Source organism: Cryptomeria japonica, chromosome 6, assembly GCF_030272615.1.
Source record: "Cryptomeria japonica chromosome 6, Sugi_1.0, whole genome shotgun sequence".
Taxonomy (NCBI): domain Eukaryota; kingdom Viridiplantae; phylum Streptophyta; class Pinopsida; order Cupressales; family Cupressaceae; genus Cryptomeria; species Cryptomeria japonica.
Genome location: NC_081410.1, coordinates 26,741,314 through 26,757,211, shown reverse-complemented (window position 1 = coordinate 26,757,211; position 15,898 = coordinate 26,741,314).

The window sequence follows — 15,898 nt, the reverse complement described above, 5'->3', positions numbered from 1 at the left end:
AGAGAAAAAAGAGCAAAAGTGCTACTGGGATGAAAATTCAAGAGGACAAGAATTATTTAGAGGATAATAGAAAAGATGGTAGTGAGATGGAAATTGATGAGTTCGGAGGGGAGGAAATATGGAAAGAAGAGGATGTGGGGGAAGAGGAAGGAGAAGCTGAGGATGTTTCCGACCAAGATAGTCCTACCCACAGTGTTAGTTTAGGCAATGTCAATAGCCAGCCAATGGAGGAGGAGGATGATAAGATAAGTGAGGAAAATGAAATGGATATTGAGCAGGAGAAGAATAAGGAATTTGAGCAAGAGATGGACAAGGAGAATCTGAGCAAGGATAAGGAGTATGCTAGAGAAGGGTTATTTCTCGATAAACTCAAAAACCTATCTGAGGCTAGAATAGGTTTTTATAGGCGGACTTATGAAGGAATTAAGAATCTAGAAAAAAATGGGAAGTAGTGGGAAGAGAAAACGAAGAAAGATGAAAGGGAACAGAAGCAATGGAAGTAGGATATGGAGGAAAAAGATAAGAAGATGGAAGCTTATATTGATAATCTGGAGGAAGGAAAAACTGGTATGAAAATACTATTGGTTTTGATTCTGAATATCCTGACAGATGTTACTAAGAACCTAGAGGAAATCTCTAAGGTCCTTGAGAGCTCCACACTCCCAAACCAATCGTGGACCTTGATATTGATGAAGATGCCATCGAGATTGGGACTACAGAAAGTGCCCCTGGTGGAGCAGCAAAGAGAATAAGGGCGAGCATGAAAAAAGTTGTTATTGCCTCTTCTAAGGAAATCCCTAAACTTAGGGATAATATTGTTGGCAATATTGCATTATAACAGACAATGAAAGATTGTTGGCATTTCATAAGGATATTGAGAAGGTTGTTGATGATTAAGGATATAACTGATTAAAGATGTTTACTGTCTTGATATTATTATTTTGTCATTGATGTCAAGAAATTGATTTTCTAATTCAATATGATGTTGCCATATCTTGAGAAGTATGATTTAAAAGAGTATAAAGATGTTGGTAAAAGACACAAGAAAGAATATGATGAATAAGGGGATGAATAAGGTATTCAATGGGCAACTACTACCGAGTCAGACAATGATGAAATCATGATGTTTAGATTGTTTTAACATCATACATATGTTGTAAATTGTAAAGGTTAATACTATACTATGTTACCAAGCAAAGAACCTAGTCGGTAAACCCTAAGGTTATCACTATTGGTTAACAAAGGAAGAATGTCTACCAAGTGAAGCTTAGTATTCACTGAGTTATAACCGAGTTGCTATCGAGTTGTAACCGAGCTATAAAAGAATGCATTAAATGTTTGCATGCGTTATTTAATGAAGGAAGCTGATGAGCTGGAACTGATTAAATGATTGGTGAGTCATGGATGAAGTTTGTTAATGAATCTAAGGTAATGGAAAGTCAGCATGAAGATCTACAATGCAGATTGAACCACAATACCCTGGCACAAGTTCCAAGAAATTTATACAAGTTCCAAGGTGGGGTAAAACATTTTCAGATCGAAAGATGCATTGAACCTGGACAAGATTGAAGATCTGATGGCTATGATTGATCATGGGAAATGTGATTAAGGAGATTAAGTGGTTACCTAATTGTTTATAAATAGGAAACTGTTGATAAACAATGTATGCAGGCAAGTGTATGCACAGAGATGCTACATAGTGATTACCGAGCACAGAAGCTTGAAGACCTATTTGAATAACAGAGTATAGAAGCCCAGCAGATAGACAAGATTAGTTCTATATCTAGATTGTATTGAACAAATAGGAATATACTTTAGCATTTTAGATGTGAAGTTGCAGATAGATTTTTATTACTATTATTGTGTGAAAGTGACAGAAAATCTCTTAATCGAGTGGACTTAACAGTTTTATTTGTAAAACCCTCTAGCAAGGTGACATTCTGATTGAGTGTTTGAAATCCTTTAAGAAGGTCACTTCTAACAAGGTGAAGATCCTAACAGATCTAAGGTAAATCCCTTAACCGAGTCACATCTAGCAATGTGTTTGTAATCTTTAACAAGATTTGCTTTTAACTGAGCATACTCTAGAAGAGTATATTTCTTAGTGGGTCTGAAATCCCATAGTGGTTTTTCCCTATTTGGGTTTCCATGTTAAATTTGGTGTTATGAGGTTTATGATGTTTATATGCTTTTGAGTTTGCATGCTTGATAGTTTTGGTTATATTACTGATATATATGTTATCGAGGTTGAATCTGATGTTTTTATGGATGATTAAGTTTGTATAATTCACCCCCCCCCCTCTCATCTTGTTGGCTATTGGATCTGTACTTATATTAAGTATCAGATCTATCAATTGGTATTAAAGATTTGGACTCCAGAAGGAAAAGTTTAAAGGCACTTGAGTTAAAGATCCAAAGATGTATAAGAGGGATGCACCAAAGCTGAACAAGTCAAGTTTCTCTACATGGCAGAAAAGGATGAAGCTACATCTATCAAGTGTTGGAGAATATGTTGTATATTATCTGGAGAATGATTTTGTTACATTGAGAACCTATCCATTGACTATGGAAGAGATAAAGCCAAAGAAAGAACATATTCAAGCAATGATTGAAATAACATTTGCATTGACCGATTCAGAGTTTAATGACCTAGAGGGCTGCAATGATGCAAAGGCTATGTAGGATAAGCTCATATTAGTATATGGAGGAGATGAACATGTTCAAAGAGAAAAAGTAGATAGTCTAAGAGGATAACTTGAATCTATGAGGATGATTGAAGGTGAGAACATAACTCAGTACAATACGAGACTAAAGGAGATTGTCAATCAAATCAAAGGAGCAGGTGGAACTATTGAAGAAAAGGATATAACAAGCAAATTGTTGAGAACCCTTCTCCCAGCTTATGCAATCCGAGTCTCTACAATCAATGAATTGAGGTTTGTACCTAATATGCCAGTTTCATTAGATGCTACTATTGGTAGCTACATGCATTTGAGTTAAGTAATTTTGATAATAGTGGATCTTCGGTAAATAAAGTTGAATCTCCATTTAGTTCTTTTCATCTTGATGAATCTAATGATTGCAATGAAAGAAAGTATAAGTACTCTGAAGGAGATCATAGTGGAGCAAGTGAAAGATTTCGTAAGAGCATGGAGGAAGTACACAAACTATATGAGGAAATCAGAAAGCAAGAAGAGTTTGAAGCACTACTAGCCAAAAGGTTACCGAGAGGCAAAGGTAAGTATAAAGGAAAACTACCTTTGAAATGTTTCAATTGTGATAGAATAGGACATATGGCCTCTAACTATCCTAACAAAGATTTTACTCAAAAGAGAGATTACCGAGATGACAGACAAAAAGATAATCATTACAGAGGACACCGAGACTTCAAAAGAAGAGATAGAAAGACATGCTTAATAGCTGATGAGGAATCCAATGATGATGAATTAGATGATACAGATATAGAGGAAGTAGTTTCTGTGGCTATCAAAGATGGATCAGATGAAGAAAGGTATGAAGAAAAAGCCCTAATATCTCACATAAACACTAATGATTCTTGGATTATAGATAGTGGATGCTCACATCATATGACAGGAGATAAACACAAGTTTGTTGTACTAGAAGATTATGATGGAGGCTATGTTAGATTTGGTAATGATGCACCATGTCCGATGAAAGGTAAAGGATCTATAACACTTCTTGACAATGCAAGATGCAATGATGTTTATTGGGTTGAAGGTTTGAAATACGATTTGTTGAGTGTAGCACAACTAAACAACATAGGTTACCGAATAGAATTTCAGAAAGGAATTGTCAAAGTTCATGACAAGAATGGAAAGTTAGCTACTACTGAGATACAAACAAAAGGTAACACATTTCACCTTGACTCAACTCATAACAAGTTTTTGTATGCAAAGATAGATGATACCTGGTTATGGCATAAAAGGTTTTGTCATGTCAATTTTGATAATCTGATCAAAATAAGTAAGAAGCATCGAGTAAGAGGTCTACCAAGTCTTGAAAAACCTAAGAATGATATGTGCCAAGGATGCCAGATGGGTAAGATGACAAGATCAAGCTTTACAAGTAAGTCTTACACTTCTAAGGGAATTTTAGATCTAGTGCACACTGATCTTTGTGGTCCTATGAAAGTTCAAAGTTATTATGGTGATAAATATTTCATATTATTTGTGGATGACTATTCAAGGATGATGTCAGTAATGTTTTTAAAAGAAAAATCAGAAGCTTTTCAAATGTTTAAATGGTACAAAGCAAGAGTTGAAAATGAAACAGGAAGACAACTGAAATGTCTTAGATCAAATAGAGGAGGAGAGTTCACATCTAATGAGCTCAACTTATTCTACAATGATCATGGTATTAAAAGACAAGTCTCTACACTGAAAACTCCATAGCAAAATGGAATAGATGAGGGAAGAAATAGATCTATTCTGGATTGTACTAGAACACTGATGATTGAAAAGAAGGCGCCACAAACATTTTGGGGAGAAGCAATAAGCATAGTAGTTTACACCTTGAACCAAGTTCAGTTGAAGAAAGGTACTTTGAAGACACCATATGAAATCTGGTATGATAAGAAACCTAATGTAAGTTATTTTAAAATCTTTGGAAGTAGATGCTATGTTCACAAAGATGATAGAAATGGCAAGTTTGATCAAAAAAGTGAAGAAGGAACATTTCTAGGTTATTCTTCTAGAAGCAAAGCATTTAAATGTCTAATCAAATCATCTAACAAAATAGTAGAAAGTGCAAATGTGAAAATTGATGAATTTGCAGAAAGAAATGATGAAGTAAATTACAAGGAACCAGAAGACTATGATGAATTTGTATATGTTCAACCAAGAATTTTTACCGAGAAGACTGTTGAAGAAAATGAAGAGAATATCCAGTTACCGAGTGATGAAGAAGATCATACAGAGCCTACTGAGCTTGTATTAGCCAAGTATGTTAGAAGAAACCATGCACAAGTCAGATTATAGGAGATAAGGATGATCTGGTGATGACAAGGAACAAACTGAGACAGAACACATGTTTGATATCTAAATTTGAACCCGAGAATAGTGAAAGAGGCATTTAATAGTGAAGATTGGATAAATGCTATGACAGAAGAGATTGATCAAATCAAGAAGAATGACACATGGACACTAATCCCAAGAACAAAGGACAAAAATGTAATCAGTACAAAGTGGATTTTCAGAAACAAGCTAAATGAAAAAGGAGAGGTCATTTGAAATAAAGAAAGATTAGTTTGCAAAGGTTATGCTCAAGAAGAAGGAATTGATTATGGTGAAACTTTTGCACCTATTGCTAGATTGGAAGGAGTAAGAACATTATTGGCCTATGCTGCTTTCAAAAACTTCAAGGTATATCAAATGGATGTCAAATCTACATTTGTGAATGGAATATTAGAAGAAGAAGTTTTTATTGAACAACCTAAAGGATTTGTTGAAGAAAATAGTAAAGATCGGGTATGTAAATTGAACAAAGCTTTATATGGTTTGAAACAAGCACCTAGAGCATGGTATGAAAGATTGCACTCTTATTTGATTAAGATTGGTTTTATAAGGACAAGTGAGAAAAACAACATGTACATGAAGAATGATGAAAATGGAATACTGATCTCAGCCATATTTGCTGATGATATTATAATTTTGTGGAAATGACTCTTTATGCAAGAACTTTGGAAATGAAATGAGCAAAGAATTTGAGATGTCCTTAATCAGTGAGATAAAGTATTTTATAGGTTTATAGATACTGTAAATGAAAAATGAGATTTTCATTACTCAATCCAAGTACATAAAGGGAATCTTGAAGAAATTTGGAATGGAAGATTCAAAACCAGTAAGTACTCCTATGACTACCAACTATAAATTATCAAAGAATGATGAATTTGCATCTGTTGATGAGACAGTTTACCGATCCATGATTGGAAAGCTACAATATGTTGTTCGCAGTAGACCAGACATAGCACATGGAGTAGGTATAGTTGCAAGATTCTCTATAGATCCTAAGGAAACACACATGACAGCAATCAAAAGAATTTTTAAATACTTGAAAGGCACTGAGGATTATGGCTTAGTATATCAGAAAGGAAATGATTTTGATTTAAAATTTTATACTGATGCTGATTGGGCAGGCAACATTGATGATAGAAAAAGCACAAGTGGAGGAGCTTTCTTTTTAGGAGAAAGACTAGTGAGTTGGCTTAGCAAGAAACAAGGATGTGTTTCATAGTCAACAACAAAAGTTGAATACATTGCTACAACATTGAATTGTACCAATATTGCATGGATCAAACAACTATTGGAAGGTATAAATGAGAAAGTTACCGAGCCAGTAACTATATTCTGTGACAATACTAGTGCCATTAATATTTCAAAAAACCCTGTTATGCACTCTAAGACAAAGTACATCTCTATCAAATATCATTATCTTAGAGAAGAAGCTCAAGAGAAGAAAGTGGTGTTGGAGTATGTTAGCACAAAGGAACAAATAGCAGATATCTTCACCAAGCCACTACCAAGGGACACTTTTTAATATCTCATAAGTAAGTTAGGGGTCCTACCCCTATCTTCTACTCACTAACCGAGTTTAGTGAAAGCATTAATCCGATGACTCTATTGAATATCTTTTAGGAGTTGATGCTGCATTACACACTTTAGGATGTTTTCTAAAGGTGTACATGAATTATTACAGGAAACAATATAGGGAACAGGAATTAAAGACAAAATACTCTGATCGAGACTCAATAGATACACAACAGCAGGAAATCACTTCATATAGAAAGAAATTATGTTTTAGTTCTTTACTTTCTAGCATTATTGTCAAAGGGGGAGAAGACTAAGAGAAAACTAAGAGAGACTGATTGAAGGTTGGAAAGAAGATTGAAGAAAAGAGGAGAAGTCTAATGTATGGGGGAGAGCATTTCAGCATTTCAGAATCACAGCTATCCGAATCTTTTAAAGGTCAAATCATTTCATTTTGCCATCAATACCAAAGGGGGAGATTGTTGGCAATATTGCATTATAACAGACAATGAAAGATTGTTGGCATTTCATAAGGATATTGAGAAGGTTGTTGATGATTATGGATATAATTGATTAAAGATGTTTACTATCTTGATATTATTATTTTGTCATTGATGTCAAGAAATTGATTTTCTAATTCAGTATGATGTTGCCATATCTTGAGAAGTATGATTTAAAAGAGTATAAACATGTCGGTAAATGACATAGGAAAGAATATGATGAATGAGGGGAGGGATAAGGTATTCAATGGGCAACTACTACCGAGTCAGACAATGATGAGATCATGATGTTTAGATTGTTTTAACATCATACATATGTTGTAAATTGTAAAGGTTAATACTATACTATGTTACCAAGCAAAGAACCTAGTCGGTAAACCCTAAGGTTATCGCTATCAGTTAATGAAGGCAGAATGTCTACCGAGTGAAGCTTTGTATTCACTGAGTTATAACCCAATTGCTACCAAGTTGTAACCAAGCTATAACAGAATGCATTAAATGTTTGCATGCATTATTTAATGAAGGAAGCTGATGAGCTAGAATTGATTAAATGATTGGTGAGTCGTGGATGAAGTTTGTTAATGAATCTAAGGCAATGGAAATTTGGCATGAAGATCTAAAGCGCAGATTGAACCGCAATACCCTAGCACAAGTTCCAAGAAATGTATGCAAGTTCCAAGGCAGGGTAAAACATTTTTAGATCAAAAGATGCATTGAACCTAGACAAGATTGAAGATCTGATGGCTATGATTGATCATGGTAAATGTGATCAAGGAGATTAAGCTATTACCTAATTGTTTATAAATAGGAAACTGTTGATAAACAATGTATATGGGCAAGTGTATGCATAGGGATGCTACATAGTGATTACCAAGCACAGAAGCTTGAAGACCTATTTGAATAATAGAGTATAGAAGCCCAGTAGATAGACAAGATTAGTTCTATGTCTAGATTGTACTGAACAAATAGGAATCTCCTTTAGCATTTTAGATGTGAAGTTGCAGATAGATTTTTATTACTGTTATTTTGTGAAAGCGACAAAAAATCTCTTAACTGAGTGGACTTAACAGTCTTATTTGTAAAACCCTCTAGCAAGGTGACATTTTGATTGAGTGTTTGAAATCCTTTAACAAGGTCACTTCTAACAAGGTGAAGATCCTAACAGATCTGAGGGAAATCTCTTAACCGGGTCACATCTAGCAATGTGTTTGTAATCTTTAATAGGATTTTCTTTTAACCGAGCATACTCTAGAAGAGTATATTTCTTAGTGGGTCCAAAATCCCACAGTGGTTTTTCCCTATTTGGGTTTCCACGTTAAATCTGATGTTATGAGGTTTATGATGTTTATATGCTTTTGAGTTTGCATGTTTGACAGTTTTGGTTATATTACTGATATATATGTTACCAAGGTTGAATCTGATATTTTTATGGATGATTAAGTTTGTATGATTCACCCCCCCCTCTCATCTTGTTGGCTATTGGATCTGTACTTATATTAAGTATCAAAACTATCAAATATTAAATAATTGCATGGGATTAGTGGAAATCTGGCTAATGCCCTAAAAAACATTAAGTAGTTCCTTTTCTATTTTTTGTCTGTTTTGGCTAGACGTTGTTGGTTCTGTGGGGCTTTTTTGTTGGATTTTGTTAGTATCTATGCTGGTTTTTTAACTGTTTGTTCCTTCTTGTTTCTTAATGCTCTAATTTCTTAAGAATCTTTTGTAAAGGGTTTCGGGGTCCCTTCAAAACTTGCTTTTACTGTAATAAAAAATAGGAGTTGAATCATCCTTTAATGCCAATTTATCAGTTGTAGTCATAGGAGTACTTACCGGTTTAGAGTTTTCCATACCAAATTTCTTTAGTAGTTCCTTCAAGTATTTTATTTAACATATGAATATACCTTTATCAGTTTCTGAAATCTGCAATCCTAAAAATTTTTTTATCTCCCCAATCATAGACATTTCAAATTCTCCCTACATCTTGTTAGCAAAGTCTTTACACAATCCATTTTCTCCTCCAAAAATGATATCATCAACAAAAACTTCAATAACTAGGAAGCCATCATTAGTTACTTTATAATATAAGTTGTTGTCAGCATTACCTTTAGTGTAACCAAGCTTCAAAATATATTTGTCCAATCTAGCATAAAGCTCTAGGAGCTTGCTTCAATCCATGCAAAGCTTTCCTTAATACACAAACCATATCCTTAACATTTGTCAATGAAAATCCATCATGCTCTTCAATGTAAACTTCCTCTTCAAGATCACCATTTAGAAATGCACATTTTACATCCATCTAATATACTTTATAGTTCTTATGAGCTATAAATGCAAGAAATAATCTAACTACCTCAATTCTAGCTACCAGTGAAAAGGTTTCATTATAATTAATTCCCTCTTTCTATGAATATCCTTTACACAATAATCTTGCTTTGTTCTTGATTACCTTGTCATCTTCATTAAGTTTATTTTTGAATACCCATTTAGTTCCAATTACATTTTTATCTTTAGGTTGGGGAACTAATGTCCATGTATTGTTCTTCCCAATTTTTTCTACTTCATCTTCCATTGTTCTAATCCAATGTTCATCTTGACAAGATTCAATAACAGATGCTGGTTCAATTTGAGAAATTAAGCATACCTCTTCATTTTCTAGTCTTCCTCTTGTCATAACACCTTGATACTTATTCCCAATTATCTGATTTTCTGAGTGATTCAGTCTTACATACCTGGGTTTATTCACATGTTGTTGTTCTCCAGTCACTGTGTAATTCTCTAATGATGTTGTTGTGACTGGATCCACATTTTATACCGGTGCACTTTGTATAGGTTCATTTATGATCATCTCAACTACCAGTTCAAAATCTACAAACCTTGAATTACCTTTAAAGTGTTCATCAATCTTCACATTACCACTCTCAATGATTTTCTACAATCTTTTATTAAATCATCTATATGCCTTGCTCTTAGATTAATAACCAAGAAATATTCCTTCATCACTTCTAGGATCAAATTTACCAATATACTCATCTCTCCTAATAAAGTGTTTGCTTCCAAATATTTTGAAGTATTTAAGAGTAGGAGTATTACCAAACCATAGTTCATAAGGGGTCTTACTAGTTTCACCTTTGATGTGAACTCTATTAAAAGTGTAAACTATTGTATTATCTGCTTCTCTCCAATACACATGAGGTAGATTTTCTTCCAATATCATGCTTCTAGCTGCTTCCAGAATAGTTCAGTTCTTCCTTTCCACAATTCCATTTTGTTTAGGTGCCTGGGTTGCTGATAGTTGTCTTCTGATTCCATTTACTTCACAGAATGTATTAAATTCCTTAGATGTAAATTCACCTCCTTGATCAGATCTCAAACATTTGATTTTCTTATCGGTTTCATTCTCTACCATTATCTTGAATAGTTTGAATTTTCCAAAAGCTTCTGATTTCTCCCTGAGAAAAGTAACCCAACACATTCTAGGATAATCATCAATAATTAGATTAACATATCTATCTCCCTATAGAATTCTTGTTCTTTCTAGACCACACAAGTCAGTATGAATTAAATCAAGAACATTATTGGATTTCTCATAAATACTCTTACAAGTTGTTCTAACTTGCTTTCCCATTTGACATTCCTCACATACCGGATTATGAGGTTTCACAATCTTAGGTAAATCCCTTACCGCCTTAGTTGAACTAATCTTTATAATGCAATCAAAATTTACATGACAAAGTCTCTTATGTCATAACCAACTTTCATCAATATGTGCAATCAAGCAAGTCTTATCACTATTGTTCAAATGAAAGATATTACCTTTAGTCTGATTACCGGTTGCAATCTCCAATCCAGTTTTGTTCATGATTTTACATTTACCATTCTTGAATTGTAACTGAAATCCCTTTTCAACTAATTGACCAACACTCAAAATATTATGCTTCAAACCTTCAACATAATAAACATTGTCAGTATTGTGCTTACCATCCAAAGATATAGTGCATTTTCCTTTGATTAAATAGGCTTTATTATTGCCAAATCTTACTAGACCTCCATTATATTCCTGAAAAGATAAGAATTTAATTTTATCACCAGTCATATGATGTGAACATCTGGAATCTATGATCCATTCATCCCTTTCTTCAATTTTAGCTATCAGGGCCTGCTCTACCAGTGGAATAGTAGGCGCCAATTGATCTTCTTTTATTGCAACAAAATCCCATCCATTGTTTGTTGGTTCTTCATGAGAATCATCAATAACTCCTTCATTAGCATAGTAACAAGATTTATCTTTGTTCTTCTTAAATCTATATCTCTGATATTCAGGGTTAGGCTTATATGTTAATTTTGCTTCCTCTCTTAGTCTTGCATGTCTATCAGGACATCTAGATTCCATATTACCAACTTTATTGCAATTAAAACATTTAAACAGTGCTTTACCTTCATACTTACTTCCAACTAGACCTTTAGGCATTTTCCTTGCAAAAGTGCTTCAAGTTCTTCCAGATCTTCATTTTCCCTTCTGATATCTTCAATTTCTTTTGCATACATTGCTTTGCAATCAGATTTATCATATGATGATGATGATGTTGTAGATGATGTTGTTCTGAAGGCTAAATCTATCTTAATTATAATAACAGGACGGAATTCCTCAAGCTCAAATGCTTAAAGTTTTCCAACTAAGGTATCTCTAGATACTGATGTATTAGGCATTGTTCTCAACTCATTAATAGCAGTTACTTTCATTTTGTATGCCAGTGGCAATGCTCTTAAAACTTTAGAAACAATTTCATTTTCACTTAAGGATCCTCCACAACATTGTATTCCTAAACCAATTTCATTAACTCTGTCCATAAAAGAAGAAATTCTTTCATCTTCTTCCATTTTAAAGTTTCATACCTGACTCGGAAACATTCCAGTTTTACAATTCTAACAGTGGTATCTCCTTCATTAAATGTGTCCAATTTATCCCAAATAGCTTTAGCAATATATCGGTCTAATAATCCCATGATTTGTTGATTTGATAATGCGCTCAAAGTGCTTCTCTTGCTTTGTAATCATTTTCTTTATCTTTACCCAATGTAAGTGGATTAGGTTGATTTGGTGTAGGACCAACATAGCCATTCTTTGCAACTTCCCATATGTCTCTTCCAATGCAATTCAAATGTGCTTCCATTTTGATCTTCCATATACCATAGTTAGTTCCATCAAGTTTCAGACTATCCTTCCTGAAAATGTTTGTTTCCATAGGATCTCCTCAAATTATTAGGCTTCTGCAAAAAGAGGACTTAGCTCTTATACCAATTGTTAGGAACCGGAAGGTAACTGAGAGGGGGGGTGAATCAGTTGTCAATGAATTTCAACCCAAATACAACTTAATCAAACTTGATACTTAATACCAGTAAACCAAACTTAATGCAAGTTAATAGATTAATAGTTAATATCAATACTGGTGAAACTTAATTCATGAAAGAGAAAGAGAAAAAGCATTCACAACACATAAGATAGATATTTTAACGTGGAAACCCTATACGGGGAAAAACCATGGTGGGAAACCTTACCCACAATCAGATGATACTACTGCTGATAGTATGTGTATATAAATGGGGTCTGCACTTGTAGAAAGGCCAATCACCTAGAGTACAATAGTCAAATGGGAGTCGCGATGACTACAGTAGGATGGTTAAATCCTAGAATAATGTACTACTTGTTGGCATTCTACACTCTAGTGAGAAATGATGGTGTTGTCATTGATGGAAACCTACTAGAAACCTTTTGGTAACCACCTGACATTCATCTAGTAAACCACCAGCAGGCACCAGCACCAATAGACACTTCATCGATAGCGGCAACAATGCATACTGGCACCCCAGCCGACAGGAATAAAATTTTGTTTATTGTATTTAATTGTAATTATCTTTTGTAAAGCCGACATGGCATATTGTAATAGACTCATATATGTATGAAATCTTGTAAATCATTTTGATAGAAAGGATAGGAGATGAGATAGGAATGAGCGAATAATAAGGAAGATATATGTGAATGCATAGGATAGATTTTGTATAAGGTTTATGGTTATAGTATGAGCTTAAACTAGTACTAACCTGGCATAGTTGAAGTTGATTTGAAGCAGTACATTGTATTGGATTCTCATAATCCATTTTGTAAGTCAGTGAGACTTCTATTTTGTAGATTGAATAGTGAGCTCTAGGCAGTTGGCCTTCCTATATGTACATGCCCCTCATTGTAAGTAGTATTTATTCATTGGCCAGTGAGTGAATATTGTGGGTCACAAATCCCACCTAGGTTTTTCCCACACTGGGTTTCCTCGTTAAACATTTTGTGTTATGGTGTGTTTTCTATGTTGTCTTTATTGTTCCTGTTTACTGCATTAATTCTTATTTATCGGTACATTATTTTGGAATGCAAAATAATTAATAAGGTTAAATATTTTGTACACTGGTTAGACACTAATTCACCCCCCCCTCTCAGTATCTTTGCAACTATCATTAATCCTAACAATTGGTATCAGAGCCTGGTCCTTTGTTTTCAAAAGCCTAACAACTTGAGGAAGATTCTAACACTGGTACAGATGGAGAACTTAAGAAAGCAATTGGAAGGAGCTCTTGTAGACTATGATTTAGAGAAGTTGAAGAATATCAAACTTGAAGATGATCTGAGGACTGCACAAGAATTCATTCAAGGACTTCTGGAGAAGATTACCATTGCTAGAAATAAAAGAAAAGAACTTCATGAGAAGATGCAGAAGGACAATGATGAAAAGGAAACTCTTAATGAGCTTGTGAACAAGATGAGACAAGAAAACATGACTATGAGGAATGAAATGCAAGATATGACTATGAGATTTTGTAAAGACATTGAAGACAAGAAGAAGAATGAAGATGACTTGACTAGGAGACTCGATGATGCTGGAAATGAAAATCCAAAACTCAGTCATGAAAATGATATGTTAAAGATAGATTTGATTCACATGCAACATGATAAAATTGAACTTATGAGGTAAATGGGAATTCTGGAAAATGTGTTAGCTACTGCAAATCAACACAAAGAGAAATTAAAGAAAATTTTAGAAGAACTTGATGATATGCTGAAAAGTCAAAAACCTAATGGAGATACTAATGGACTTGGATTTGAAGTTGGAGAAAGTTCTAGTATTGCAAACAATCATGATCACAGTAAACCAATAAGACAACTTAATGCTTACAAATTTAATGGGAAATGCTTTAACTGTAACAAGTATGGTCGTAGAGCTAATCAATGTAGATCTAGAAACAATCAGAACATTAATGCACCCACTAGTCAATGTTCCAAGTGCAACAAAGTTGGTCATAATTCAGTAAACTGCAGAATGAATGTAAGATGTTATGTTTGTGGAAGATTTGGGCACTTATCTAATCAATGCAGAACACAAACCGACATAGGATATGGAAAGGCTATTAAGAAGAATAATGTGACTTATTATGCATGTAACAAAATTGGACATATTGCAAAGTTTTGTAGAAACAAGACTTCACCGGCAAACAATAAAGGACCCAATTTGAAAGGCAAAGAAAAGGTTGATGAGGTAAAGCAAGAATATTCAAAACAATGGATTAGAAAGACATATCAAAATGTTGATGAGACTATTCCTTCACCGGTAGAATAGAGTATTACTCCACCGGTAGGAAATTCTTCATCCAACTGAGAAGTAACCATTTGGGGGTATTGCAGCAAGTTGAATATCATATAGATTACCCTCGGTAGATGGTGAGAAGATAGATTTCTTCTTTATCGGTAGATGTGTTAAGTTTTCACTTAACTGACGAGCATTTATTGCAGTTGTTGAAAGAAATTTCATTATAAATCATCGGTTTTTCTTCATTTTTAAATCACCGAGCATCCAAACTAGCAGAGAGTACAAAAATCTGAGTGAAGGCATTCAAGGTGAAGAAGTGAAGCGATTTATTTCAAGCACTCAAACATTATCAAGTAGCTTAAGGTATTTTTTCAAATGGCTTCCTCTTCTGCTCCCAAATTTATTGCAAACCCTACTATTGTGGAAATTGTAAAATGCCCTAGGCCCATTTTCAACATTATTCCCAAGATAGCTAAGCAAGATGATTCCATAGGTTCATTTTCAAAAATTCCTAAAGGTGTATCTTATGCTGAAGACCCTAGAATTTATATTTACTACATTATTGAAGAATTAGGTTTTGTGGAAGTGTTAAAGATGTTTAAAACTATAATTTGTGATGAAAATAGAAATGTCAAACCCAAGCACAAGGTTATTGAGACTTTAGGTTTTGTGGAAATCTTGAACATCCTTGAATTTTCAAAGGAGATAGTGAGAATTGTCCTAAGTAGGGCACATGGAGAATTTCTTTTGTTAGATTTAGTCTACAAATTCACCTGAAAAGCAATTAGGGCAGTGATAGGTTTACCCTCTACCAACAACAGACTAGACAAGACAAAGAAGATACCTAACAACACAGTGATGACCTTAACAAGAGCAACATCTAATAGTAGATCTCTGAGAGTAAATGACATCAAGGATATCAATGTGAGATTCATAAGTATTATTTTAGGCTATAAGACCACACACGCAAACAGACTTAACTCAGTTTCTAGTCTTTGCATTAAAAGTGCTTATGATATGGTAAATAACAATGCAAAAATAGATTTGTGTGAATGGCTGAAGGATGAACTAGTTGATAATTTGAAAAGGATAAAAGGAGATAAGAAAGGGACATTTCATTTTGGTAATATTTTGGTATGCCTTATGTTGTATTTCTCAAAACAAATTCCCGGTATTGGACAGAAAGATTTTGGAAATGACATATCGGTAGGCAAAAAATTGCA